The following is a 25,332-nucleotide window of genomic DNA, read 5'->3' on the forward strand; positions in this document are numbered from 1 at the left end:
TTTCCAAGAGATGGTACATACTAGCCTTAAGCATGTAAGGGGTTAATGCCACATTGACTGTGCAGCAGTCCCTTGGCTGTGTCGGTGGTGCCCCTTGAATATCGGCAATGTTACTATGACAACCGAGGCACGCCGTCTGGGTTTGGGAATGGTTTACATTAAGCAGCACGCCAATGAGAAGCGATGTGTCGCTGCAGCCATATTCCGGGGAGCAGCAGAAGGGAACGCATTCGTTACAATGAAATCTATTCCGTGCTGAGGCCCAGAGAATGAATTGTTACCAATGTGATTTAATAGTGAGCATTACATAATATCAATGCTATTCCTATACACTTTATAGGAATCAAAAGCTAATAAATAGCCGATTTCTGACTCTCAATTTCCTTCTGCAGGATTAAGTCATGGTTTTGTTAAGGCTAAATTCTCTGCCAAAATATCCATATATAATAATGGTAGATGTTAACGGAGCGTTTTACTGCTTAGTTAGAATGTGTTATATACATCAGAAACCAGAACACCATTAAAATAGCGGAAATGCATCAAAACTGTACAAAAGCTGCAAAGCTATTAGTAAGTCGGGGGCTACATCATAGCTTGTACTGTGCCATCCCTCCGTCACCCACATTTCAGGATGACTTATGCCAGCTGTCATGCCACAGCTCCAGGAGGTGACAGCGCAGCGCCCTCTATGCCGGTGTCACATCTATGTAGACTCATCCATGTATGTACATATATGTGCATCTGACTAAATTAGAATATCATCAAAAAGTCGCCTCCATGCCACGCCGCATTGATGCAGTAATTGATGCAAAAGGAGCCGCGACATAGTATTGAGTTCATTTACTGAACATACATTTCAGTAGGCCAACATTTCGGATTTTAAAAACATTTTTCAAGCTGTTGTTATAAAGTATTCTAATTTACTGAGATAATGACTTTTGTGTTTCCATTGGCTGTAAGCAATAATCATCAACATTATCAGAAATAAACACTTGAAATAGATCACTCTGTTTGTAATGACTCTATATAATATATGAGCTTCACTTTTTGTATTGAAGAGCTGAAATAAATTAACATTTTGATGATATTCTAATTTAGTGAGATGCACCTGTATATAGTACATGCAGTCTCGTATCCCGGCTGCATCTCGTATCCTGGCTGCATCTCGTATCCCCGCTGCATCTCGTATCCCGGCTGCATCTCGTATCCCCGCGGAATCTCGTATCCCCGCTGCATCTCGTATCCCCGCTGCATCTCGTATCCCCGCTACATCTCGTATCCCCGCTGCATCTCGTATCCCCGCTGCATCTCGTATCCCCGCTGCATCTCGTATCCCCGCTGCATCTCGTATCCCCGCTACATCTCGTATCCCCGCTGCATCTCGTATCCCCGCTGCATCTCGTATCCCCGCTGCATCTCGTATGCCGGCTGCATGTCGTATCCCCGCTGCATCTCGTATCCCCGCTGCATCTCATATCCCGCTGCATCTCGTATCCCGGCGGCATCTCGTATCCCGGCTGCATCTCGTATCCCCGCTGCATCTCGTATCCCGGCTGCATCTCGTATCCCCGCTGCATCTCGTATCCCCGCTGCATCTCGTATCCCCGCTGCATCTCGTATCCCAGCTGCATCTCGTATCCCCGCTGCATCTCGTATCTCCGCGGAATCTCGTATCCCCGCTGCATCTCGTATCACCGCGGAATCTCGTATCCCCGCTGCATCTCGTATCCCCGCTGCATCTCGTATCCCAGCTGCATCTCGTATCCCCGCTGCATCTCGTATCCCCGCAGAATCTCGTATCCCGGCTGCATCTCGTATCCCCGCTGCATCTCGTATCCCGGCTGCATCTCGTATCCCCACGGAATCTCGTATCCCCGCTGCATCTCGTATCCCCGCTGCATCTCGTATCCCCGCTGCATCTCGTATCCCCGCTGCATCTCGTATCCCCGCTGCATCTCGTATGCCGGCTGCATGTCGTATCCCCGCTGCATCTCGTATCCCGCTGCATCTCGTATCCCCGCTGCATCTCGTATCCCGGCGGCATCTCGTATCCCCGCTGCATCTCGTATCCCCGCTGCATCTCGTATCCCCACTGCATCTCGTATCCCAGCTGCATCTCGTATCCCCGCTGCATCTCGTATCCCCGCTGCATCTCGTATGCCGGCTGCATGTCGTATCCCCGCTGCATCTCGTATCCCCGCTGCATCTCATATCCCGCTGCATCTCGTATCCCCGCTGCATCTCGTATCCCGGCTGCATCTCGTATCCCCGCTGCATCTCGTATCCCGGCTGCATCTCGTATCCCAGCTGCATCTCGTATCCCCGCTGCATCTCGTATCCCCGCTGCATCTCGTATGCCGGCTGCATGTCGTATCCCCGCTGCATCTCGTATCCCCGCTGCATCTCATATCCCGCTGCATCTCGTATCCCCGCTGCATCTCGTATCCCGGCTGCATCTCGTATCCCCGCTGCATCTCGTATCCCGGCTGCATCTCGTATCCCCGCTGCATCTCGTATCCCCGCTGCATCTCGTATCCCCGCTGCATCTCGTATCCCAGCTGCATCTCGTATCCCCGCTGCATCTCGTATCTCCGCGGAATCTCGTATCCCCGCTGCATCTCGTATCACCGCGGAATCTCGTATCCCCGCTGCATCTCGTATCCCCGCTGCATCTCGTATCCCAGCTGCATCTCGTATCCCCGCTGCATCTCGTATCCCCGCAGAATCTCGTATCCCGGCTGCATCTCGTATCCCCGCTGCATCTCGTATCCCGGCTGCATCTCGTATCCCCACGGAATCTCGTATCCCCGCTGCATCTCGTATCCCCGCTGCATCTCGTATCCCCGCTGCATCTCGTATCCCCGCTGCATCTCGTATCCCCGCTGCATCTCGTATGCCGGCTGCATGTCGTATCCCCGCTGCATCTCGTATCCCGCTGCATCTCGTATCCCCGCTGCATCTCGTATCCCGGCGGCATCTCGTATCCCCGCTGCATCTCGTATCCCCGCTGCATCTCGTATCCCCGCTGCATCTCGTATCCCAGCTGCATCTCGTATCCCCGCTGCATCTCGTATCCCCGCGGAATCTCGTATCCCGGCTGCATCTCGTATCATCGCGGCATCTCGTATCCCAGCTGCATCTCGTATCCCCGCGGCATCTCATATCCCCGCTGCATCTCGTATCCCGGCTGCATCTCGTATCCCCGCTGCATCTCGTATCCCCGCTGCATCTCGTATCCCAGCTGCATCTCGTATCCCCGCTGCATCTCGTATCCCCGCGGAATCTCGTATCCCCGCTGCATCTCGTATCACCGCGGAATCTCGTATCCCCGCTGCATCTCGTATCCCCGCTGCATCTCGTATCCCAGCTGCATCTCGTATCCCCGCTGCATGTCGTATCCCCGCGGAATCTCGTATCCCGGCTGCATCTCGTATCCCCGCTGCATCTCGTATCCCGGCTGCATCTCGTATCCCCGCTGCATCTCGTATCCCCGCTGCATCTCGTATCCCCGCTGCATCTCGTATCCCCGCTGCATCTCGTATCCCCGCTGCATCTCGTATGCCGGCTGCATGTCGTATCCCCGCTGCATCTCGTATCCCGCTGCATCTCGTATCCCCGCTGCATCTCGTATCCCGCTGCATCTCATATCCCCGCTGCATCTCGTATCCCGGCTGCATCTCGTATCCCCGCTGCATCTCGTATCCCGGCGGCATCTCGTATCCCCGCTGCATCTCGTATCCCCGCTGCATCTCGTATCCCCGCTGCATCTCGTATCCCAGCTGCATCTCGTATCCCCGCTGCATCTCGTATCCCCGCGGAATCTCGTATCCCCGCGGAATCTCGTATCATCGCGGCATCTCGTATCCCAGCTGCATCTCGTATCCCAGCTGCATCTCGTATCCCCGCGGCATATCGTATCCCCGCTGCATCTCGTATCCCGGCTGCATCTCGTATCCCGGCTGCATCTCGTATCCCCGCTGCATCTCGTATCCCCGCTGCATCTCGTATCCCCGCTGCATCTCGTATCCCCGCGGCATCTCGTATCCCGGCTGCATCTCGTATCCCCGCTGCATCTCGTATCCCCGCTGCATCTCGTATCCCCGCTGCATCTCGTATCCCGGCTGCATCTCGTATCCCCGCTGCATCTCGTATCCCGGCTGCATCTCGTATCCCGGCTGCATCTCGTATCCCCGCGGCATCTCTTATCCCGGCTGCATCTCGTATCCCCGCTGCATCTCGTATCCCCGCTGCATCTCGTATCCCCGCTGCATCTCGTATCCCGGCTGCATCTCGTATCCCCGCTGCATCTCGTATCCCCGCTGCATCTCGTATCCCCGCTGCATCTCGTATCCCGGCTGCATCTCGTATCCCCGCTGCATCTCGTATCCCGGCTGCATCTCGTATCCCGGCTGCATCTCGTATCCCCGCGGCATCTCTTATCCCGGCTGCATCTCGTATCCCCGCTGCATCTCGTATCCCCGCTGCATCTCGTATCCCCGCTGCATCTCGTATCCCGGCTGCATCTCGTATCCCCGCTGCATCTCGTATCTCCGCTGCATCTCGTATCCCCGCTGCATCTCGTATCCCGGCTGCATCTCGTATCCCCGCTGCATCTCGTATCCCCGCTGCATCTCGTATCCCCGCTGCATCTCGTATCCCCGTTGCATCTCGTATCCCCGCTGCATCTCGTATCCCGGCTGCGTCTCGTATCCCGGCTGCATCTCGTATCCCCGCTGCATCTCGTATCCCCGCTGCATCTCGTATCCCCGCTGCATCTCGTATCCCGGCTGCATCTCGTATCCCCGCTGCATCTCGTATCCCCGCTGCATCTCGTATCCCGGCTGCATCTCGTATCCCCGCTGCATCTCGTATCCCGGCTGCGTCTCGTATCCCGGCTGCATCTCGTATCCCCGCTGCATCTCGTATCCCGGCTGCATCTCGTATCCCGGCTGCATCTCATATCCCCGCTGCATCTCGTATCCCCGCTGCATCTCGTATCCCCGCTGCATCTCGTATCCCGGCTGCGTCTTGTATCCCGGCTGCATCTCGTATCCCCGCTGCATCTCGTATCCCGGCTGCATCTCGTATCCCGGCTGCATCTCGTATCCCAGCTGCATCTTGTATCCCAGCTGCATCTCGTATCCCCGCTGCATCTCGTATCCCAGTTGCATCTCGTATCCTGCCTTGCAGCACAGTTCTCTATATTTCAGATAACAATTCTGCAAAATCTCCTCAGTTTATGTCCAATTTTCTGACCACAGAAGAAGGTGGATTTTTATTATGGTGTTACTCCTCCATTAGGTTGTCCTGACAGTCACCCCAGAATAATATGACATCCTATGTAACCTGACAGACCAGCTGCTGTACTTCCAGTTTCCTATTGTGCCTGCTGCCTACATATGTTTAACACCTGTGATTAAAGGGTGGAACCGAATGATAAGGCAGATTACATCAGAGACCTGTTCTGTCACTGCTAGCCACAACAAGGCGCTTTTGTTTATTAGGAAGGCGTATATTGCGACATGACAAGTACAGGATCATCCTCACAACACAACGCCATGTATTCTAATAGTCAATCAGCAGCCAAAGGTCTCTCTCCTATGTCTGTATTAGTGAATACTTGTATTCTTCCTTAATATAATTATTTAAGAGCACCTTCCCATATACAGTCATGGCCGAAAGTGTTGGTACCCTTGAAATTGTTCTCCCAGAAAATTATTACAATTACACACGTTTTGTTATACACATGTTTATTTTCTTTGTGTGTATTGGAACAACACAAAAAAACAGAGACAAAATTTTTTTTTTACATAATTTCACACAAAAAAAAAACAACACAAAACGGGCCAGGCAAAATTGTTGGCAACTTTCCTAAAATTGTGGGTTAACAACTTTGTTTCAAACATGTGATGCTAGTGCAAACTTACCTGTGGCAAGTAACAGGTTTGGACAGATATGTAAGAAAATATCCCTTCTATTCTCTATACATGTCAGAGGTGGTGACTGGTCATCTTTAACTGACATATGTATGTCATAGGGTTCGGTAGTCAGAGACACAGAAGCTCTGCAGGGTGCACGGAAATAGCCAAATCGGATACTTACAAGATTACATGAAAATCTGAGCTGATTAAAAGCTAGTTTTCGAAAGGGCGGCAGCTAATTGTTTCACAAGAAGACAAGACACAGCACAGTGTGAAATGTCTGTGTTTTTACTTTTTATGGCATTTAAATAAGACTTTTTTTATGGAATCTTTAATAAGAATAGAATTACATAATAAAAGCTATTGGAGGAATAAGTACACATTGCGGCTGTGTGGTCTGCCAACCTGCTTCTGTAATGCTGCCATGTGCTGTCTAGACAAACATACACAGGCACAGAGAATACAGAAATACGCCCAGTGTTCACACACAGGCAAAACAAAATGACTATGTAAAAGAACGGAATTAATAAAAAGAACGATACTAAACAAACTCAACTAAAATACGTTTTGACCTGAAAATCCCGCGATCCGAATAAATAAACTGAATTGTTTACCATTGTTTTCTATCAAGAGAAGACTTTCCAATGTGAAGTGACAAAGTGCAGGCTGACTTTTATCTTATGTATCCCGATAGAATTATGTGATGTAAACACAGCACAACACAGTTGTTTTTCAGATTTTTTTTACATATGGTCACAGACATATACATATTCTATTCTCAAAGTTACAAGCCTATAGGTTGTGGAGAGGTACGAGCTGTACCTCCAGAAAGAGATACAGTATGTTATTTCTACATGGGGAGGTGGATAAGTGGCTGCCTGACATATCTGATCGCACTTATCTCTAGGAAATATTATTAGAGGAAATTGTGGGACAGAGATGTCATTTGAAGCTCCTGCGCTTAAAGGGTTATCTGCAAAATTGCTAGTCAGCCATTATCTATTGAATAGGGGAAGTTAAAGGGAACCTGACAGCTGATATACGCTGCCTGATCTGTGGGCAGCATGTATCAGGCACTGGCTGTATGATCTCAGCCAGGTACGTTTGATTCAGAAAAAAATAAAATTGATTGACGCCGGGACCGAGCAGCACTGGAGACTAGTCGGAGAGGCAGGTCCTCGGCAGCTTCTCTCCAGCCACTACCATGGATTGACAGGTCTGTTTCTACATGCGTGTATAGGGAGAGATCTGTCACTCCAGGGCAGCGGGCGGGGAGAAGCTGCCAGGGAACCAGCAATCTGACTAGTACCCTGCGTTTCTTGAACCCTTGCGGCTTTATGTTTTTCTCTGAAATGCTGCAGCGTTCCCAAGTCAAACATACCTGCCTGAGATCATATAGCCAATGTGTGACACATGCTGCCTGTGGATTAGGCTGTATCAGCTGTCAGGTTCTCTTTAATGATTGCTAGGGGGCCAACCGCTACGGTCCCCATGGGTCCCGAGAATAGGGGTCTGGAATCATACATGGCTTTTTCTAGCAGTCTCATAGAGAATTAATGGAGTGGAGGTCAAGCATGCACACCACTGCTCCAATCTTGTGGTTCCCGATCCCTGTACTTAGGATAACTGGGGGTCCCAGCAGTCAGACAGTGATCAGTAAGTTATATAACTTGCAATTCTGGGAATAACAGTTCACTATAAACCATGTCATAGGTTCTATCACCTATCATTAGGGGCAAACATCTGCAATTGTCAAAGCAACGCAAAACACAGAAAATCCAAAAAGAAAAAAAGATATCCTCCCCTTAATATACTCACTGGGCTTCTTCCTACTTTGTCTCATATTACAATAAAAAGTAGGAAGAATATTAAAAAAAAAGTCTCAGCCCCCTTTCACTTCACAGTCCCATGTATGACAGTAAGACAACTGACTGCGGCAGAAGACTCGCTGCTGTGAGCAGCATGCAGTAAGAAAAAATATTACTAAATCTTGGTCAAAGGGGCGGGGCTTTAATCAGTCACCAGTTGCTGGAACTGATCAGCAGAACTGGTACTCTTTGCAGGATTTCTGCAAGACTGATTGTTGAGGGTCAAGCGGAAAATGCTGCAGACTACAATCAGTGAGGGCAACTGTATTTCATGTGTACTGTTCCTTTAGGCCACGGCCCCACTATCAGTATTTGGTCAGTATTTGGTTAATATTGTTTCTCAGGAGTGGGAGCCAAAACCAGGAGTGGGTGATAAATGCAGAATTGGTTACTTGTTTCTATCAGACCTTTTCTCTGATTGTTCCTCATCTGGTTTTGGCTCCCACTCCTGAGAAAAAATACTGACCGAATACTGATAGTGGGGCCGTGGACTTAGCAGTAGTGAGGCAGAGAAGTCTTTGGCCTCCTACTGCCACCAGGGCCTACTATCTCTGCTCCTTCCCCTAGAGCGGCCCTGTTTTCTCTGTACAGTGCCATACACATGGATAGTAAGTACAGATAGCCAAGAGAACCATCATTTCAGCGGACAGAAAATCTTGGTTGATGTTGATCTACGTGCTTTATATGTTTGTGTATGATGTTAATATATGGATAGTATTATTATTATTTATTATTATATAGTATATAACAGTATATGTGATTTTTCAGGTGTTGTGGAAATATTCTTCACTGAATCCTCGGCATTGTTCTTGGGGAAGCTTTCCTTGAAGAAATAGATGGCATCAGTACATGGCTGCTGTCCTCCCTTGACTGCCCCAGCTATTGTCCTCCACAAGCCTCCGGTTGACTGCCCCAGCTATTGTTTGTTCTTCCTGCAGGAGATAAGGTTCTGAAATTCCTACTATTTCAGGCCACATCCCATATCCTCCCTTCTGGCCTTCATTCAGTTGTATCTGCCAATATTTTACTTTCCATGTTCAGGGTACTTGCGGATCAGGTATGAATTTCATGTAGTGAAAAAACGACAATATCTTTGTGTTTAGAGATGAGAAGGACCATGACTCCTTAGGGTATGTTCACACATTTAAGTTTTTTCCTGCACCAAAAACCAAAGTGGTGTATGGAAGAAAATTCTGGCATTCTCATACAAACTGGATAAAATACTGGCATCTAAAACCCATCCAAACTGTAATCGTGATAGCCTGCAATGGGTCATGCATGAATTTCTTCAATCAACAGTCTAATGGACAATGTAATTTATATACAGTTATCTCCAATTCTCCCATAACAATGGACACACATTGCGTTCGCCCTACGGGATCTAATTTTTCTTATGACCTCATATAATTTTGCATTTTCCAACAACCAACCATTTTTTTATAACTCATCTGACATCATTCCAAACATTAACACAAGATAATGAACACAAAGGTCAAATGATTATGGATGACAGATCTGTTCTTTTTAAAAAAAAAAAAAAAAAGTATTTCCTGCAAAACAGAGGGTATAGGCGACAAACTTTTCATTAGTCATTCGGTGAAATTTTTCATCAATATATGCATATGTGTAAATATATATATTTTTAAGTGCAACTATTTGTTGGGACATGTTCCCCGCTGACTGCCTAGGGGCTAGGTGTGAAATCATAGTCTTCCCTTCAAGTAAGCTATAATTAAGTGGCTATGACTAAACAGATGCAGCTGTGCACTACGCCACCCCAAAGTGATATTTAGTTGATAGAACTCCTGAAAATCATTGATAGTGATGTCCTGTGAAATCCCTCAAGGGACTTCCTAGTCAGAAGAAAAAAAAAGTATGGCGGCAAAGACATGTCACTTTTCAGCCAAAGGCTTCACAGCTGTATTATGGCTCCTTTTCGTAATGTAGTCCTATATGATGCCAATGGATGGTACAGGAGGCCTTTTGCCAGACCTGTCCACAACTTGGTGCACCAGCAATGTGATAACTATGTAAAGTATGAGGCCACGTTCACACGTTCAGTATTTGGTCAGTATTTTACAGCAGTATTTGTAAGCCACAACCAGGAGTGGGTGATAAATCCAGAAGTGGTGACGTGTTTCTATTATACTTTTCCTCTGATTGTCCCACTTCTGAATTTGGTTTACAAATACTGATGTAAAATACTGACCAAATACTGAATGTGTGAACCTGGTCTAAGACTGTGCTGGTGGTAAAGAGCAAGGCAACAGAGAGTCAAAGGCCCTAACATTCAGCAACCTCGCAGCACCGATGGTTGAAAGTAGTAGGATGCCAAGCGGTCATTCATCTGAGGCTCCTAAATCTAGGGTTGGTCAAGCATACACCGTGTGCTCAATTATTTGGCAATTTATATTTTTTATGATTAATTTTATTACTGAACAACTACACTGCTGTCAATCCAAAAGGTCAATAAGCCTCAAATCTGAATATTTAAGAAAGTAACAGTGAGGTTTTGTCTTTCTAAGGCCTCATTCAGACGTCCATTTTTCTCACGTACAAGAAAAATGGATTGAATCAGACTCAGAGAATGTAGTCAAAGTGTCATCAGTTTTTCTTTTACAAGGAGAAAAAAAAAAGTTTCTCCACCTTCTCCTATGTGAGAGTCCGTGAAAATGTCATCCAAGTGGGGTCTGACTTTCTCACGGACTCATAGACTTGCATTGCCCATTTTAAACCGACACTCAGATCAAAATAGGACTTGTCTCCGCGATTTTCCACAGAACCCTCGGTCTGCAAAAGATCACAGACATGTGAATGACCCCATAAGGCTATCATAGGTACAAGTGCTATCCATGACAAACAAGGATAGCACTCGTATGCAAAAAAATGGATGTCTGAATGAGGCATTGGAGAATATCTATGTGGGCATAATTGTGGGGCAATTATTAGTGTGCAGAAGTAATATGCAACTAAATTAAAATGGCCATTTCCCATCTCAGTTGTTTAATTTCAACTGTTACAGTGAGAATAAAAACCAAACAACTCAAAAATACATTTCTGACATTTTAATCAAAATCTCAGTGACCAATATAGCCACCCTTCTTTTCATTACCAGTCATAAGCCTTCTATCCATGGAGTCGGTCAGCTTCTTAATCTGCTGAAAAATATTTAGATTTGAGAGTCCTCAGTGGTTGATACCTTTTAGTGGCTAACTGAAAAGATGGTAACAAGTTGCAAGCTTTCAAGGCTACTCAGGTCTCTTCATCAGGCTAGTAGTCTCAAAAGCTTGCAACTTGTTAGCCATTAAAAGGTATCAACCACTGAGGACTCTCAAATCTAAATATTTTTCTATCTACTGGCTAACACAGTACAAAAATATATATTTTCCCTTAATCTGCTGAAATACTCCTTTTTGGGCAGCACCAACCACAGCCTCCCAGACACTGCTCAGAGAGGTGTACTGTTTTCCTTCACCGTAAATCTCCCATTGAAAAGAGCCCACAAGTTCTCAATAGGTTTAGGTCAGGTGGGGAAGGGGCCATGTAATTATTCTTTCATCTTTAAAACCTTTACTGGCTAGCCAAGCAGTGGAGTAATTCAATGATGGAGCATTGTCCTGCATAAAAATCAGGGCTGTGGAGTTGGAGTCAGTGTCCATTTTGATGGAGTCGGAATCGGAGTCGGTATAAAATGGACCGACTCCAACTCCTAAAATATATAATAAATTGGGTACAGTAGTTCCATGCAGTTTATGGGGAAAAAAAATTTCATAAGAATTTGGGAAAGTTATGAAATGTCTTATGAGGGTCTAGACTTTTAGCTGAAATGAATCTGTGCTACAGTAAATTTATCACTTAAACATGAGCCATATATGAGGTAGTCAGAGTCGTGGAGTCGGAGTTGGAGTCGGTCTCATGGAAATTGAGGAGTCGGAGTTGGAGTTGGAGGTTTGGCTTAAAGACTCCACAGCCCTGATAAAAATCATGGTTTTCTTGAAAGATGCAGACTCCTCGTGTACCGCTGCTTGACGGAAGTGACTTCTAAATACTGGCAGGAGGTTTGGGAGTTGATTTTGAGTCCATCTTTAACCCAAAAAGGTCCAACTTGGTCATCTTTAATAATACTAGCCCATAGCAGTAGCCTACCTCCACCTTCTTGGCGTCTGAGTTATCGAAGTGGAGGTCTATGTCCATTACTCATCCAGCCACAAGGCCATCCCACTGGTCTGTTATGAGTTGCTCTCATCTCAGCAGTCCATAAAACTTTGAAAAACCTGTCTTCAGATATTTCTTGGCCCAACCTTCACACTTCAACTTCTGTGTCTTGCTCATTGGTGGTCGGGTTTCAGCCTTCCTTTACCTTGGCCATGTCTCTGAGCACTGAATACCTTGTACTTCTAGGCCCTCCAGGGAGGTTGCAGATCTGGGATATGACAGCACTGGAGGATAATGGGTTCCTGATCGCTTCTCAAATCTTTGGCAGTTAATGTGCGTCTTTTTTTTCCTCAACACCTTTTTGCAACCCTGATGACTATTTGCAACAAAACTTTTGATGGTTCTGTGATCATGCCCCAATATCTTAGCAATTTCAAGAGCGCTGCATCCCTCTGTAAGACTTGTAACAATTTTAGACTTTTTAGAGTCAGTTAAACCTCTTTTTTTGGCCCATTTTGCCTGAAGAAAACAAGCTGCCGAATAATTCTTCACACCTTGATAAAGGATGCTGATATCCTTAGGTCACATCCTCCTCATTACACAAATAGACATCACTTGATCTGCTTTATCCAATAAGCATCCTAGTTTATACGGCGTGGAGTTGGAAAATCTGCATAAAAATGATGATATGGTCAAAATACTCACTTTTCTAATAATTGTGCACATAGTGTATTAGATATCTGCTGGCCAAATACTCATTCAGTCAACAGCTATATTTATACACTTGCATTCTTGGTTGTCTAAGAATGCATGTTTTCTCTGTAGGAATAGGGTATAAAGCCCCCATGCACATTAATGTTAGCCGCGACTGCTGATATTGACGAGTTCAGCCGACATTCTAATATGGGAGAATCGGCCAACTGATCATCAGGGGAGATGATGACTGGGCAAGTCCAATTTCAGACTGCCCAACGCGGTGTTCTCTTGGAGATAAGCTACTGACAGACATCTTTGCTGGCAGCTTTCTCGAAGAGATCATAAGAGTGTCAGACTAGCGCTCCTGTGTATGGGAGAACCTGCAGAGATGGCTGGTGGACGAGGCCATAGCATCATTGTATTACTTGATTTAAAATAATAAAGCAAATATTCTAAAAAAAACCTGAACAAACATTCATGCAAGTCCATGCAAAAATCAGCAATAAAACACATACAATAACCAAACACAATAAGACTAACACAGGATCCCCCATCCATTAGGATTTTCCTTTCTACGCTTCATTAGTGGGGCTTGGACATATCAAATGACCCAACACTTGTGTCTTCTTGCTGAGAAGCTGAATAACCTCCTCACCCCTCAGACATGCCAGACAATCATTTTCCCTGTGAAGAAGGCTTAATAATGCTCTTGTCTCTGGTCTCCACACTCACAAGGTCACATTCGAATTTCAAATAAACATTCAAATAAATGAGTCTGAAAAGCTATCCGGTTATGTTGGGGGCGGCGATTAAAACAGCTTGAGGTAGAAATCAACATTTGGCCACAGAGCTCACAGCGTAGAGGATGTAGTATCCACACATAGACTGCATTATATTCATAGGCTTCCATGCCTTTATCTACTCAGTATCACAAATATGAATTATATGTTGCTACTTACAGTATCTGTACGTGATTTGATGACTGAATTAAAGAGGTTGTCCACTACTTTTTGAATGATGAGCTATCCTCCGGATAGGTCATCAATGTCCGATCAGCCAGGGTCTGCCATCCGGCACCCCCGCCGGTCACCTGCCATTGCCGGCTGGAAGTACTCACTTGCCGAGCTGGTCCATCTTCTGATAGTGGCCACCGCAGGGTACTACACGTCCGCCTCCTATTGATTTGAATGTGTAGTACCAAGCCGCGGCCACAAACAGAAGACAACCAGCTCCACAAGTGAGTACTTCCAGCCGACACCGATAACAGCTGATTGGTGAGGGTGCCGGGTGTCGGACCCTGTCCGATCAGACATTGATGACTTATCACAAGGATAGCTCATCAATCAGTAAGTAATGGACATCCTCTTTAAAGGGAATGTCTACCTTGTTTTGCTCCCATGTATCTAAAAAAAAAGAAACAACTATGGAAACATTTTTTAATTCAAATGATAAAATCTTGTATAATCATATCCTGCTGTCAAGTGTCACGTTTTTCAGGTTGCGAATGTTATGCAGAAAAAAAAAATCTGTCTAGCACATAGGCTGCCTCTTCCATATATTATTACAACCAGTTACAGTCAATATCGTTTTTGGAGTGATATCTGAATGGGAATCATGCACATATTGTAAATCTTGATATCAGTAATGTATTCTGTGGCATTACGCTCTGTAAACGTAGCAGTGCAAGTAGTGAGCAGAGGAGCTTAAATATGGGTGCACATCTGCTAAACACGTTCTTATCCAACTCCTGCCCTCATGTAGGAAACCAGAGACAAGTCATGGTACACCTGCTGCCCCTCGCAGCCTCCTGGAGAAAATAAACGTCTTGGGAATATGGAAATCAGTGAATGGCGTCTCTGTGAACACCAGTCCAGGCAGGAAGCAGCCGCACACTCCACTAACAACATTTTTGATTGCTGCTTAAAACAGGCAACGTTGTTTTCCATTGTTTCAGTCTGAATTATGTCTAAATACTTCCAGGTTGGAGGCTAGGTAGAATCCATAGATAATGACATATGCACATCATGTCGTGACACTGAAATTTTCTACTCTCTTGTATTATTCCATAAACTCTTGAAGAACTTTTCTGTAGAGCAACGCTGCAACTGTCCCTCAAATCTATAATTAAGGAAGCATCACCCCACTTGATATCCCCATCTTATAAGTCAGCATGGTGCAAATAGCATATTTAACAGCAACTTTTATTCTGCTCCCAGATTTAAATGGTCATTGTCATTACGCACAAATATAAGAAATAAACTTTGTAATACTGTATGTCTATCTGAGAAATTTGCTTCTTTCTCCTAAACTTATCATTCACTCTGAAAAACAGCTTGAATCTGTCTTGATCAAAGTAAAATATACTGCTACCTCCGTAGAGAGGGAAGCAGGGAGGTCCTGTTGCAACTTTTAGTAAATCTGTTATCTCACTTGTGATGGATTCAGAGCTACACTGCTCAGTACTTCTATATATTATCTTTCATGCTGCAGCTGTTTATGTCTGTGTGCTACACAGAAAAAGAAGAGCAGGAATCCCTTATATCTGTGTTGGCTGTATATAGAAAACATCATAGCTTTTAGCATCCTTCCAGTAGCTCAGAGTGAACTGGAAATTGGAGAGAGGAAAACAGGTGAAAATGGGCAGAAGTAGTGTTATTCTTTATGTACACACACATGATCGCTTCTTCTAATAGGTTATCTGAAATGATAGATATACTTTAAGGGCTAAGCTGCACTACCAGACAAAGCTGCATGGATGATAGAGGTAATGCATCAGTAATAGTGCCATAGCACTTTAAGCAGCCATTGTTCTGCTGCTCTTCTGGTTAGACATCCACCAATGACACAATGAGAGTCTAAGACCCCTGTAAAATACAGCTGTCTTTTACCTAACTGAGCAGATATAGAGTATTTGATTGATTTCGTGCACATGATAAGTACGGTGATATACCGTTTAAGCATTCCAGAATATATGTAATGTCTTGCTTCTAGGAAATATACTTTTCCAGAGTAAAGATGCCAATCTCTTCCAAACAAAAGAGCCTGGATATCCACTCCAAACTAAACAAAAGCTAAATCCCAAAGGGGTCCATTTACAAATGGGCATTATGCCCAAACTGGCGTTAGCATGGGCATCTTGCCCATTAGAAGGTTTAGCTCTTAATTTGTACATGAAAGCAAAGTAAATCTAGTGTGTTGCACGTAATACATTGGAAAAGTCATCGGTTTCTGTTTTAGAGAATATAGTGTAAAAAACTATGAAAAAGCCCCATACCTGGCCAGTTCCTTCATTTATAACATTTTTCTGTCTTGGAAACTCAGTAGATCGCCTTTTTCTTCATCTTGACTATATGGATCTTATCACCTTCTCCAGTATTAATTGAGAATCACTAATAAAAATCTACCTGTAAAGTGTACAGCTTATTGATGAGCCGGCATGACCTAACATTATCTTCATACATTCCAGTGGGCCTGTCAGGAATGTGCTCACTAGCCCTGGGCAGATGGAATAAATTGGAATGAAGACCAGGTAAAAACAAACATACACTACCAAATACCAGAATAGTTATCTCTTTAATGAATTCGCTCAGTCAAGTCTGATTGTCCATTATAGGGAAGTCCAGAAGTGGAAGGGTTCGTCCCAAGTCTAAGGCTGTGTGTCCACTATGCGTTTTTCAAGCGTTTTTGACGTGGAATTTCCGCAGCGAAAACGCTTAAAAAGCGCTTGGTAATACGTGCCCCATGGTCCCCAATGTGCTGTGCACATGCTGTAGAAATTTCCACTGCCGATTATCATTGTGGAAAAATACGCAGCATGTCCATTAATTTTGCGGACACGCAGCGTAATCGCCGCCATTGACTTGCATTGGACCGCGTGACATCCGCATTACTACATCTGTACATGCAGATATCACATGGTTCAATGTGTGGATGGTACCCGGGTCTGGAGGAGAGGAGACTCTCTTCCAGACCTGGGTACCATAGAACCTGTAAAAAAAATAATTTAAAATAAAAAAATAAAGATTATACTTACCTTCCGATGTCCTCTCGGTGTTTTCTCCCTTCCGTCTGGTCTGCTGTATGGGTCGCGGTGTTGTGAAGGACCTGCCATGAAGTCATTGAGTCATGTGACCTGTCACATGACTCAATGACGTCACCGCATGTTCTTCACACCACCGCGAGCCGCCCAAGACACCGGACGCAGCGGAGAAAACACCGGGAGGACATCGGAAGGTAAGTATAATCTTTATTTTTTACCATTCTTATTCTATTTTTTTTTAACTAACTTGGTCGCACTACTATAAATCCATGCCGGTTGCATGGATTTGTATAGTGTGAACAAGTTGTCAAGCACTTTTCCAAGTGATGCTAAAATCGCTTGGAAAGCGTTTGATAACCCGCATGCGGAAATGCATGTGAAGAACGCTTCTACCTGGCGGGAAAAACGCATGTCAAAACCGCATGAGTTTTTCCTGCCAGGGAGAAGCGGAAAAAATCTGCAGCATTTCTGCATCGTGGGCACATAGCCTAAGACTATGTGCCCACGTAGCAGATTTGATTCAGAGCGTTTTCTACCTCTCTCTGGCAGAAAAAAAAAATTGCAGATTTACATGCGTTTTTTTTCTGCCAGAGAGAAGCGTTTTTTCAGAGTTTTCGCATGCGTTTTTTCAAGCATTTTTCCAAGCGATTTTGAGCATCACTTGGAAAAGTGCTCGACAAGTTGGTCACACAATATAAATCCATGCAACCAGCATGGATTTATATTGTGTGACCAACTTAGATGCTTTAAATGCTGCATCTATAGTAAAAAAAAAAAAAGAATTGAAAAGTTAAAAAGAAAAAAAACCTGTATACTCACCTATCCAGTCTCCTCCCGGCCGCGCCGTCTCTCTTCGGCATCCCACGAAGCAAACCGTATTAGTGAGGACCGGAGAGCGTGTTTAAATTTGGCGCCAAAATCGCTGACTGGCCACGGCTGGAACAATTAGAGATGTGGGATTTCCTGGACAGAAGGACAGACAGACGGGATAAGACGATTATATTTATTAGATAGCGGGTGAATCTGCAGTACCCCACTGCGGCCACTATACAATGGATGGAGCTATGCTGTTCCACAACCAAGCACATCCAGTCGCCATTGGTAATGGGAACATCTGATCGGCGGGGTTCCGGGTGTCACACCCTCACCGATCTGGTATTGATGACCTATTCTAAGGATAGGCCATCAATATAAAAGTACCGGACAATCCCTTTAAAGAGATACTGTCACCAGGTCAAAAGTGTCCAATATTTGTTCTTATTTCATTCCCACTGCTCCCCTGAGTATTCATTTTTTTCTTTTTTTTTTTTAAATCCCCATACGGCCCAGAGATATGGACCTTTATATTTAGTGCTAATTTTTATGGTTTTTAACAAGGGGGCGTGGTTCACATAGTAATTGTGCAAAGCAGCCTAAAGACACGCCCCTAGAGAACCATTTGAGACACGCCCCCTTGTAAAGACCACTGGACCTGTAATAGGGTGTGTTTTATAACTATCACAACTTTCAGGCCAAAGTTTTCTGAAATGAGACCATCTTTTAAGACATTATTTAGCACAGACCTAAAAACAATATTCTGATGGTTTATAATTTTCTAAAAAAAAATGAGCATAACAAGCATAATGTAATGCTCTTACAATAGAATATATTTAGTTACTGCTGATCCTTTTGCATAAAACAGTGATCAAATGGAAGGTTTGCAGCTATTATTAGAGGAAATCCCACATAGGCAATTAAAAAAAAGCAGTAACATTTTTATAAACTACCTCTTTCCACTTCCTTCCAGGATGCCTGAAGGTATCTGAACATCAGACACCGGATCCTTGTAGGTTTCCAATGACAGTCCTTAGTGTCTAACCTGGATGTTTAGCTGTGGTAACAGTATACCCACTTGATTCCTTGTAAAAGGAACCACAAATATTCCCAAATACGTAGTGCAATGATTCTGGAGATATTTAAAAGGCTGATCCAGGGAATCTATTTTGAAATGCTTCAGGTAGCTTTAAATAAAATAAATCATGTTCACCTTCCCCTGTCACCTAAAGGTCCCGTAATGGTGCTTACCCAGACCCCAGCTAAGTGGGCATCTCTGGCCATCTCTGATGCAGAGACCAATGAGGAATGGGTAAGCACTGGAGCGGCATATGCAGCTAATTGGGCAAGGTGTTTATGATTTTAAATAAAAGTATTTAAAAATATATATTTCTTAGAACACCCTTTTAAGGTAAAGTACTGATTATGGGGTAGCATAAATTGTTGCAGTCTACCTGCCGGACATCCTGTTAAAGAATACTTTAGTCTTCACCGGGCCTAAGACTGCAGATCAACATTTGATTGCATTGAAGGTAACAAGCGAATGCTGTCAAACGTCAGATTTGATGATCTTATTCTTGAGATGTCTTACAAATATTTAATACCACGGCTTTAGATTGCAATATAGTGACATCTGGCTAGACTAAAACAATATGCAACTGTCAAAACTACCACACGGATACAAAGAAAGTAGGTTTCTATTGGATTATTGAGGAGTTACTGAGTGACATGTTATGTAAACAGTCTCTATCTGATCACGGGAGTCTCCAGAAGTAAACCATGTCTTTGGTAGACAATGCAGTGATTGTACTCGTCTTCTGCAAAAACTGGACCTCAACCAACAGACCTTGAGGAAACCAGAGTACGACTGCATGGTTTTCCTATATCCAGACACAAAAGAAAATATACAGCGAAACCAAAAGTATCTGAAGAACTTTGAAATGTTGAAAGTCCCAGACATAAACCTTTCCTTTTCAAGTCTATAAGCCGGAGGTACGACAATTGCCATTTCAGCAGACCAGTAATGGACAACAGGCGGCTGAGGAACAGAAGACAGGTTATGTGTTAATGCCGCTACTTACCCTTCACATTCACTGACAATTACCCTGCATGCAAGGGAAAGGTTTCATCTGACTGTAACATAAACCGAACAGGAGTAGTCCGCTCCTACCTGTACTACAGAGGGAGAACTAATGATGTGAAGAGCTGACATAATCCGTGACATCTATTATACGAGCATCTAAGGGGTAAAGTTTCTCCAGTCCACATTTGGGGACAATTTTTTTTTTTTTACTTAAATGCATATAATTTGGGCTAAAATAATTTTTGCAATTGGGTTTCATTAAAAATTTTGCACTGACTTCTACAGGCTCTTCGTTCCTTATACATTCAAGTTTGATGTGGTCTGTGGCCATAAAGCAGATAAGACTGTCAAAATGAACTCACTGATGGATCCTCAGTTAACTCATTCTGCAGTCAGCAATAGACATTGTAACACAGAAGCAATCAAAGGGAAACGGTGCAATATTTTTAACATGAACTAATTGTAATTTGTAAAATTGACTTTTAGCCTCAATTACATGCACTGAAATAAAAAAAATATGTCCCAGGAAGTTGACAATCCTTTACGGAGACCTCCAAATTGGAGTAGAGAGATTTACTTATAAAGCATGCAAGCATCCTGAAACTGTTGTATGCAAATATAGATTCTGCTTTGGCTTTTTATCCTAAATCGTATGGCAAGGCTCTTTAATTGGTCGATATTGACTGATCGGATTGCTAGTTATAATCAGCAGCACTGGAGAACGTGTTCTCATTCTCTGTGAAAATAATATTTGTATATGTATTATATGTTCATAGGAAAAAAAGGAAATGTACAGGAATATGACTGAGCTGCAGTACAAGACACAGAATATGGAGCAAGTGGAGCTATTGCAAGAAGTCGGACCGTTCTAATCTCGTGACACTGTCACCATCATCATCTGATAGAGGATTTGGTCACAGAGAAATAAATTAGGATCTCTATCTTTGAACACAATTTTACAGTACACATAAATATCTAATACTTCACTGAGAATATTGTAAAGCTACTGAGCCCCAGTGTATAAACTAACAGGTCCTTTACCTACCATGTATTCTCAAGTACTGTATGCCAGAGCAACATTCCCAATTCTACTGTTTGTTAGTATAATTGCCACACATATGTATAGGAAAAGTGTATTGTTACAGTTGGGCCCCACCGCTAATAGGAAAAGAGTATCTCTAGAATGGGGCCCCACTGCTAATAGGAAAAGTGTATCTCTAGAATGGGGCCCCACTGCTAATAGGAAAAGAGTATCTCTAGAATGGGGCCCCACTGCTAATAGGAAAAGTGTATCTCTAGAATGGGGCCCCACTGCTAATAGGAAAAGTGTATCTCTAGAATGGGGCCCCACTGCTAATAGGAAAAGAGTATCTCTAGAATGGGGCCCCACTGCTAATAGGAAAAGTGTATCTCTAGAATGGGGCCCCACTGCTAATAGGAAAAGTGTATCTCTAGAATGGGGCCCCACTGCTAATAGGAAAAGAGTATCTCTAGAATGGGGCCCCACTGCTAATAGGAAAAGTGTATCTCTAGAATGGGGCCCCACTGCTAATAGGAAAAGAGTATCTCTAGAATGGGGCCCCACTGCTAATAGGAAAAGAGTATCTCTAGAATGGGGCCCCACTGCTAATAGGAAAAGTGTATCTCTAGAATGGGGCCCCACTGCTAATAGGAAAAGAGTATCTCTAGAATGGGGCCCCACTGCTAATAGGAAAAGTGTATCTCTAGAATGGGGCCCCACTGCTAATAGGAAAAGTGTATCTCTAGAATGGGGCCCCACTGCTAATAGGAAAAGAGTATCTCTAGAATGGGGCCCCACTGCTAATAGGAAAAGAGTATCTCTAGAATGGGGCCCCACTGCTAATAGGAAAAGTGTATCTCTAGAATGGGGCCCCACTGCTAATAGGAAAAGAGTATCTCTAGAATGGGGCCCCACTGCTATTAGGAAAACAGTATCTCTAGAATGGGGCCCCACTGCTAATAGGAAAAGAGTATCTCTAGAATGGGGCCCTACTGCTAATAGGAAAAGAGTATCTCTAGAATGGGGCCCCACTGCTAATAGGAAAAGTGTATCTCTAGAATGGGGCCCCACTGCTAATAGGAAAAGTGTATCTCTAGAATGGGGCCCCACTGCTATTAGGAAAACAGTATCTCTAGAATGGGGCCCTACTGCTATTAGGAAAACAGTATCTCTAGAATGGGGCCCTACTGCTAATAGGAAAAGAGTATCTCTAGAATGGGGCCCCACTGCTAATAGGAAAAGTGTATCTCTAGAATGGGGCCCCACTGCTAATAGGAAAAGAGTATCTCTAGAATGGGGCCCCACTGCTATTAGGAAAACAGTATCTCTAGAATGGGGCCCTACTGCTAATAGGAAAAGAGTATCTCTAGAATGGGGCCCCACTGCTAATAGGAAAAGAGTATCTCTAGAATGGGGCCCCACTGCTATTAGGAAAACAGTATCTCTAGAATGGGGCCCTACTGCTAATAGGAAAAGAGTATCTCTAGAATGGGGCCCCACTGCTATTAGGAAAAGTGTATCTCTAGAATGGGGCCCCACTGCTAATAGGAAAAGTGTATCTCTAGAATGGGGCCCCACTGCTAATAGGAAAAGTGTATCTCTAGAATGGGGCCCCACTGCTAATAGGAAAAGAGTATCTCTAGAATGGGGCCCCACTGCTATTAGGAAAAGAGTATCTCTAGAATGGGGCCCCACTGCTATTAGGAAAAGTGCCTACAGAATAATAGGCCCCACATAGTGCTCCATACAGTATAATGAGCCTCATGTAGGAGTGCTGGTTCTGGTGTCACGGGCCAAATAGAACCATTCTGAGGGCCAGATTTGGGTCAAGGGCCAGAGTTTGACATGTATGCTTTAAATAAAGCTGCTTTGTTTTTGATACTTCCTGGTACTTCTTTGGCAAAACTTTATTGACATAGTTAGGTGCGGATTACATGTGATGGGTTTCAAACTATGCATGTGCATTTTTTACCTGCCGCTTTTCCACATCTAATGCAATTCTATAGGGAAAATCCACACAAAAAACTCTGTGTACCAGCAAGAGAAATTGACCTGTTGCAAATTTGAAACAAATACCGCAAATCAGTTCCCGCAGAGTAAATGAAAAGCACAGTGCGCATGAGATTTCTATTTCTAACTTCTGCTAATTCCAACTCAAAAATATCTCCGGGATCCGCACATTCCTCAACCATGATTCTAGAAAAAACTAGTGCCCGTCCTCATCATCTCCCACCTAGACTACTGCAACCTCCTGCTCTGTGGCCTCCCTTCTACCACTCTCGCACCCCTCCAATCTATCCTAAACTCTGCTGCCTGACTAATCCACCTGTTCCCCCGCTATTCCCCAGCCTCTCCTCTCTGTCAATCCCTTCACTGGCTCCACATTACCCAGAGACTCCATTTCAAAACCCTAACCATGGCATACAAAGCCATCCGCAACCTGTCTCCTCCATATATCTGTGACCTAGTCTCCCGGTACTTACCTGCACACAACCTACGATCCTCACAAGATCTCCTGCTCTACTCCCCTCCTATCTCCTCTTCCCACAATCGCATACAAGATTCCTCTCATGCATCCCCCTTCTCTGGAACTCTCTACCCCAACACATCAGACTCTCGCCTACCGTGGAAACCTTCAAAAGGAGCCTGAAGACCCACCTCTTCCAACAAGCCTTCAACCTGCAGTAACTACCGCTCCACCATAAAGCTGCACGACCAGCTCTACCCCCACCTACTGTATCCTCACCCATCCCTTGTAGATTGTGAGTCCTTGTGGGTAGGGTCCTCTCTGCTTCTGTACCAGTCGGTGACTTCTATTGTTCATGATTATTGTAGCCGTTTTGTATTATATATACCGCTTTTCACATGGAAAGCATCATGGAATAAATGGTGCTATAATAAATCCCATCCACTTTGCTTGAACTGTAAACATAGTAAAAATGTGCGTCAAAAATATGAGTAAAAAACGCACCAAAAGCTCATCGTGGGAACGTAGTCTTATCCAGATGCCAGAGCAGAACTATAACGCCAACTCCAGTATACAGGGCTCCTGCTTCAGGCCAATATACCTCTTTAAGGTATTCACTTAATTATTATCAATGTGTAGAGATCCTTTGCTAAACTGGAATTTTTTTATGCAAGTATATGTATAATATACTATATACTTGAGTATTTTTATCCCTTGACGGAAATGTAACTTATCAGTAGTGATCGTACTACAAGCACCATCATGCCTGACATGCTGCTGAGAATCAAAGGTCATTTACGTCTAGATAAAAAAGTAAATGAATATAGAGTGACACAATGGCGAGATACACAGGTGATACATCTCTGAAGTGTTTGATGTACGTTTAGTAGTCACTCAGTGATTTCTTCTCTTGGTGACACAAATGTGGAGCTAGCTAATGGCATATCGTAGAAATATAAAACCCTTCCTGAGGCTAAGCCATAAGCCAACTATGGCTGACTGCACATAGGTTTCAAGAGTCTCATATTACTATTTAACACAAGCGAGACCTTGTCAGCACCCTACCCTGAGACCCCCAGCAGAGTACTTCAGCACTAGACAAACTCAACACCACCCTGACCCCACAGTCTCCAGATACCGACACTCTCACTCAGGCTCTGAGGACCCCAGTCCTTCGCTTCCCTATTACTAGGGGATGGTATTTCACATGCAGCAATGACATACAACAATATTCATCAGGCATTCTAATAGGCCAGGTAGTGTAAGACGCCATGCACATTATGCAACTTTTACACCGTTTTTACATGGTTTCATTAGATCCTAAATAGGGGATCAGTTAAACCCAGATGAGATCATTTTGGCATAGGGATTGCAATAATAACATGGACCCAATAGCAGACCATATACATTAGCCAGGTTTTGCTGGCAATTATCCTATCTGACCCATAAAAAGCATGCTTATAGGGGGCCTGTCCCCAGGTCAAAAGTGTCCAATTTTTGCTCTTATTTTCCTGCTGTTCCCATAAGTAATCTGTTGTTGCTTTTTTTAGTCTTCCATACGGTTCCAGAGATATGGACCTTTTACTTTAGTACTACTTTTTATGATCTTTATAAGGGCGTGGAGCTCACAGGGTAATTATGAAAAGCAACCTAAAGACACCCCCCCAGGGAATCTGTGAGCCAAGCCCCCGAGTAAAGATCATGAAAAATGGCGCTAAATAAAAAGACCCATATCTCTGGAACCATAGGGCGGATTTAGAAGAAAAACCCAGAATACACAGTAAGAAAAAAATAATAGCAAGAGCTGGCTACTTTTGACCTGATGACATGTCCTCTTTTACTCATACATATACTGCAAGTGATCTATAATTGCTAAATGCTATAATTTTCTATGAGAGCCTCCCACTATTCAGAAATGAGACATTAGTGGATCCCGGGTGATAGACTCGTGGCCTGCAGCTTCAGGCTACGTCTCCGGTCCCACATGCTCCAATGAATCAGAACATGATTCAGTCACCAACTGTCTGCGTCTTCATCAATTAGCCATCAACCTGGTAAGGACCCATCTGAGATGACGCATCACCCTGTGTTCTGCCGTCTTTGATGAGAACATGACGTCACAACTCTGAGCCCAGAAAAGCTCTTACTTCTGGATTCCAAGGCTTTCCTTACACTACAAGACGTTAGTAACCCCAAGTGACTGTACTGAGAAGCTGACCCCATCATCCAGCACTGGGACACAATGCAATCTCCTCGGCTCAGACTGGAG

The 25,332-nt window shown here is 44.3% G+C and overlaps 1 protein-coding gene across 2 annotated transcripts in view; it reads right to left on the reverse strand.

Annotated features, from left to right (window-relative positions):
• NHSL1 (NHS like 1) overlaps positions 1 to 25,332 on the reverse strand; it is a 228,286-nt gene that overhangs the window by 176,030 nt on the left and 26,924 nt on the right. The window lies entirely within an intron of this gene.

The sequence above is a fragment of the Phyllobates terribilis genome, unplaced genomic scaffold, assembly GCF_046119375.1.
Source record: "Phyllobates terribilis strain yellow unplaced genomic scaffold, ASM4611937v1 Scaffold_3__8_contigs__length_932513732, whole genome shotgun sequence".
Taxonomy (NCBI): Eukaryota; Metazoa; Chordata; class Amphibia; order Anura; family Dendrobatidae; genus Phyllobates; species Phyllobates terribilis.